Genomic DNA, 6,000 nt, shown 5'->3' with positions numbered 1-6,000 from the left:
TGTAACTTTCTCCATTATCCTGTAACTTATTTGAAGGATTCGTAACAAGCTGTTTTTTACGTTGATGGGTTGTTAGCCCTTCGCCCAACCCCCAACCTGGAGGACCACCCCTTATCGGCTGTCCACGACTGCTTATTCAATATATTCGCAGCTACCCTCCATATCTGGAGGCCGTCTCCTCTATTCGCAACCTAAGGACGCGCCATGCCGTGGTGATAGGGACCCACAATACATAGCCCAAAGGTATCGTTAAAGTACAGTACATAATTAGCAATATTTTTATTTTTACTTACTAGAATAGGCAAAAAAAATTGCAAAAAGCAACAAAGTAATAGAACCTAAAATAATGGTACCGGTACTTGGCAATTCTCTCATCTATTCCACTCTATCCTTGTCACAATCCTCGGCCTTCTGTTGCTTAGCTATCGGTGCTTGTACCCACGTTGTGCATAATACAGCAAGGGTCTTACTCAACCGTTATATATAGGCATTACTAACAAACTACGTTTGATATATATGGAATATTGTTTAATTTTGTGTGACAATATATTTGAAATTAAATACTAAATGTTGTATTGATTATTTATAACTATCGACTAAAACATGTCATATAACCTAACTACAAAAGAAATTATGCATCATATTTAATAAACATCCTAAAACTTACCTAAAGCTGTTGCAGTATCATTTTCGTGGCATATGAACTGAAAAACGTAAAACTTATTCTCATATTTATTTATAGTTCACATATTAAACACAGTTATTAATAACTATTAAAATAAGTTCCGTATCACACGACAAAGCAATGGCCTCCAATATGAAAGATAAAACATTCCATTGGAATTCAATCGTATTTCACGATCAAAGATTATCGACTATCTTCGTTCCCAATCAATTTCCTGTTCATGCTTGCTCGATCAGGCAAGTGACCGAAGAATAATCACTGATTCTGTACTTGCCAATCTCTGCTCTTTAAGAAAGTACTATAACTCTATCGAAACCTTCCAAAACTGATGTTACAAACTCACTGAGGATTTAAGGAAATCCAAATGATAACATGAAACGTCTATACTCAAATTAATGTAATAAAATACAATAAATAGTACTATCTTTTAATATTGTTGTGTAATTTATATGGTAGTGATGTACTGTATGTACTGTGTACATACGTACATAACCCATACATCTATTATTTTCACGATTAGTTTGAAAAACCCCTATTAATTAATTAATTAATTAATTAATTAATTAATTAATCAATGACGGAATAAGTAGAGAGAGTAAGCTAATTCTTATTTATGATTGAGGGACGTTTTTGCGTCCGAGGCATAAGGAGGGCAGCAATTAAGTACCGGTACAGTCCAAAACTAGCAAATTCTAATTAACTCACGAATTGCTTACCATGTTTGTTTCCCCTCCCCCCCCCCACATTTTACGTATCGCTAATAACATATTTCTTCATTTCACACGATTTAATATCAGAACTGTTGGGATGGTAGTCGAGTTTTGGGTATTTTTTGTTTGTTGCTATGCGATTGTTGAACGAAACATATTATCACTTACCCTATTCCCTAGGGATTAATATCAACCAATATTATGACGGTAAAATCCATTTACTTCTTCAGAAACAGGATAATAACAACATAGTTTCAGCAGCGGGAGTGGAAAAAAAAATACTGTATACATGTGTGCAACCTCCTGGCACATTAGACTCAACTCACACGGACCACAACTTTGCGATTATTTTGCAGTTTTTATGGGGTTGTGTTGTCGGTGGAACCGACCACAAGCGGCCTTTTTTTTTGTGGTCGCTTTAAGTCCATATCGACCACAGACAACCACACCGCAAGCTTGCTATTTGCCAAGAAAGCATCTGTCGTTTCCAAGGATACAGTGTCGTACCAGCGAATAGGGATTATAAAGAATGGACACTTCGCGTCGGTACCTTTGATGTAGCCGGACTGGTTTCAATGACCTTCAAGCCAGCTAGAGCGTGAGATTCTGCTTTCTCCCTAGAGCTGGCGCTGACATCACACCAGCTAGCAGTCGACACAGCGGAAATATTAACACACATAATTAATACATCTAGGTACATTATGTACTCAAATAAAATAAATTGGATCCATAAAATAATAAATCCGTCATTAACTGTAATGCCTAGACTCTCTAGTTCCTTTATAATGAGAGTTGAGACGTTGACCCCAACAACAATTAAAATATGTAATGATTTGATAGCACTGAAAATGGAAAAACAACTCTAATGAGAAGTAAAACCATATACCTATATTATATTATATAGAAATATTAAACGAATATGGTACATAATTTTATAATATATTATATTTTATAATATAATTTATTATATCTGGAATATAAAAAATTATTATTACTACTAGTTTGTCATTGAGAAATAAGGAAAAGTTGTTAACTTGAATTTATTTGAAGCAAAGTGTTACTGGATCCTGTGTCTCAACTCTATACTCAATTATTATCTTAGCGTATGCTCGATTACACTAACCTCTAGCGCTTGAAAGTGGAACTAAACGCTGGCGCACAGAGAAACAAAACACAGGAAAATTCGCTCAGTGTCCATTCTTTATAATCCCTATTCGCTGGTCCGTGTGAGTTAAGCCTTAACCCTTAAATTTCCAGGTGGCTATATGGACACGCATGTTGAATTAATTTATATTAGTTTCCACTGTTTAGATAATTTCTTTGGGTTGAGTTCGGTCCGGTGCTGTGGATTGAATTCGGCGTACCTCAGTGGTCAGAGCGCTTGGTACGTAGAACCAAGAGACCCGGGTTCGATCCCTGGTGCTGGAGCGAATTTTTCTCCTCAAATATTGTCAATATTGCAGATATTATTCTGTATGACAAATTAATAAAGAATCTTTAATAGATATTTCATGTTTTTTTAATGTTGTGGGTTAGGAGTAGTAGTGTCAGGGGTATACTATAACTGTGGGAGTATCATAGAAATAAATTTATGGAAAGAGGTAACAAAAGAGGAAATTTAGGAGTGAAATGAAGAGAAAAAAATAAATACGTTAATAAATAGAGGATAGAATAGTATGGAAATAATAAGTGATATGTTGTAAAATAGAGAAAAGGGAAATGTAGACAAATAATTTTGAAGAAAATAGCTGGAAAAGAATGATTAAGAATAGGTAGATTTGAGAATAGAGAATAAAATAAATAAATAATGTAAATGATTAAGGAAAGCAATATGCAATATTTAATAGGAAAGCGAGAAATGGAAGGGAGACAGTCTAGGTATGAGAAAGAGAATAGAATAGGATAGATAGCAATTCAGTTAAAACAAAAGAATAGGAAGTAATCAGGAAATACTTGGCAAATGAATATATTAATAGAAAAGGATGGTATGTATTAAAGGGATGGTGGATCGAAAGCAGAAATACGAAGATCCACCATAACTATGAATTGTAAAGTTGGCTGGCAAATAAATATATCATATCAAATTACGGGTGTAGAATATTTCCAATTACACAACCACTCAATGAACTTACTAAACAAAATTAAAATTATTACTTACGTCGTACCAGTCCTTATCTATCCGTTCGGAATGATGCAATAGAAATAAAATAATTTGAAAATTAAATATATAAAATGATGCTTCAATCTTCAATAAGTAGGGCCTACCAACATCTTTATCCAATAATGTGTTTAAAAATTTACTCTCTGGAAGATCAAAAAGAGGACAAGGCTTAAGTAATATTAGTACCAGTAATGTATCAAATTACAGTCTCATTTTGCTTTCTTCCATACAAAACAGCAATAACTTCAATTTCTTCAAGAAATGTATCAAAAGGATATAAAATCTATCCGATTAAGCCTGCATGAGATTATCCACATGTTATAAAATGAAATGTAATGGCAAAAAAAAAAAAATATCTTCATTGAAGGAATCTTCATTACCTTAATTATGCACTTGGATAAAGAAGCATCAAACCATAATCTAGTTTATACAGTCACGAAGCTCAATACGTAGGGAATATGCATCCATAGATAGTTGCTAACCACTAGGATCGCTACTATCGCCTCATTACAGACAATGTGAAATAGTACCAGCACAGTCTACTGTTCCTAGAACCCTCAACAACTCAAGCTTCGTGACTGTATATACTAGACTATGATCAAACTATGTATCTGGAAAAAAACTATGATCTCCTTGTGAGCAGACTCAGAGTAATGCCACCAGTGATAAATCTGAAGATAATGTGGACTCAAAACAGCATAATCACTCTTCTAAATAGAGCTTACCTTCAGTACTGAATAATGGCACTCCTGTATATAAAACACTATCACGTAAAAATCAAGACGCACGAAATAGACAAAAGCAGAAAATGTAAAAATGTCTTTTTATCACATAAGTAAATTCTCAGAACTTGAAATGTCAGGGGAGAGCTAAAACTTTCTAAGGATACACTAGAAAACATTTTGTCCTTATATTTACGGAAAGGAATCTTGCCAACTCAAAAAAATATATACAGAAAACACTAAAAATTATTAAATATGAAGTACTTAAAAAAGAAATTAAGGTAATACGAAAGCAGAAGGAAGTTACAGTGATTTATCTGCTACAGAATTAATACCAACATCAATTAAAACACAAACATTGGAGTTTCCTTCAACTAATTTCCTTTGAATCTTATATCAAACGCAATAAGAATAAAACAGGGGCATACCGCTTTATAAACACAATTGAAATTACATAACTTTGAGAGATAACTAATGTCCAAATATTTCTAATAGTCATAAGAGAAACAGATATATAATTTCACCGATTTTTCAGAAGATCCTTAAGGGGTTCGATACAGCTTACAGCAGTAAAATTTTTGGAAATATTCAACATTTTTATCCTTCATTACTGTATTTTTTAAAATAATGAAAATTGGTATGTGTAAAATACTGTCCTTCTGCTATATGAAAAAAATACTTTTACGATTTAAAAAAAAAATTATTTAGATATATTTTTTCCTAAATTCAAAATGTTGCCAGTTCACTGTGCAGTGATGAAGCGTTGCCTTCATAATTCATAAACTTGTTAATTTTTTCCTGTTCTCTCTCTTTTATTTTATTTCTGAAACTCATGTTTACAATATTTTGCTCTTTCAACTACATTCCTTAGTAAATATTTTTTTTTGTGTTGGAAGAAAATACTGATATTTGACAATTTTTTAAAATGAATTTATTTTTTATCGGACAATCTATCAAAGGTAGAGAAGTGATCTTGCATCATATTGTAGATATGACATGGATAAATACACATAAAAAATTTCATCACAGAATGTTGGGTAGTTTTTTAGTTATGTTGGAGACGCTTTATCACTGCACAGTGAACTGAATTTGGGGGGGGGGGGGGGGAAGTAAATATTTTTTATCGTAAAAATATTTTTGTCATATAGCAGAAGGACAGTGTTTTACACATACTAATTTTCATTATTGTATAAGATACAGTAATGGAGGAAAAAAATGTTGAATATTTCCAAAATTTTACTGCTGTAAGCTGTACCTAACCCCTTAAATGTCTATACATCAGTGATAACAAATTCATGATAACACAGAATGCAATTTTATTGAGTACAGCAATACTATCTGAAGATCTTGTGTATTATAAGAACAAGCAAATATACAAATACAGAAGTTTCTTAAATTTCACATGGGTTGATGGGTACTCGACTGTTTGTCATTCACTCGTATGAAAGATTGTTGTCCAGGGTGCGCCATGGGAGACTGGTTAATGCTTCACCTGTGATGAGATGGTGATGGAGATTTGTTGGGATGCCACAGGGAATTGGACCTCTCAGAGAAAACTCCTGTGTTACCTGTATCACAAGCTTGCCAACACGTCATAAATCTGGGTAGGCTGGGAATCGAACCAGCGCTCTAACACTGGACCCTCATGGCGGCTTAAATCTGTAAAGTCAGAGTCCGTGAAAAATCACATACCACCACCACTACCACAACTATTACCACCAC

Source organism: Periplaneta americana, chromosome 11, assembly GCF_040183065.1.
Source record: "Periplaneta americana isolate PAMFEO1 chromosome 11, P.americana_PAMFEO1_priV1, whole genome shotgun sequence".
Taxonomy (NCBI): Eukaryota; Metazoa; Arthropoda; class Insecta; order Blattodea; family Blattidae; genus Periplaneta; species Periplaneta americana.
The sequence above is the reverse complement of the archived record's forward strand: the minus strand, read 5'-3'. Positions refer to the sequence as shown.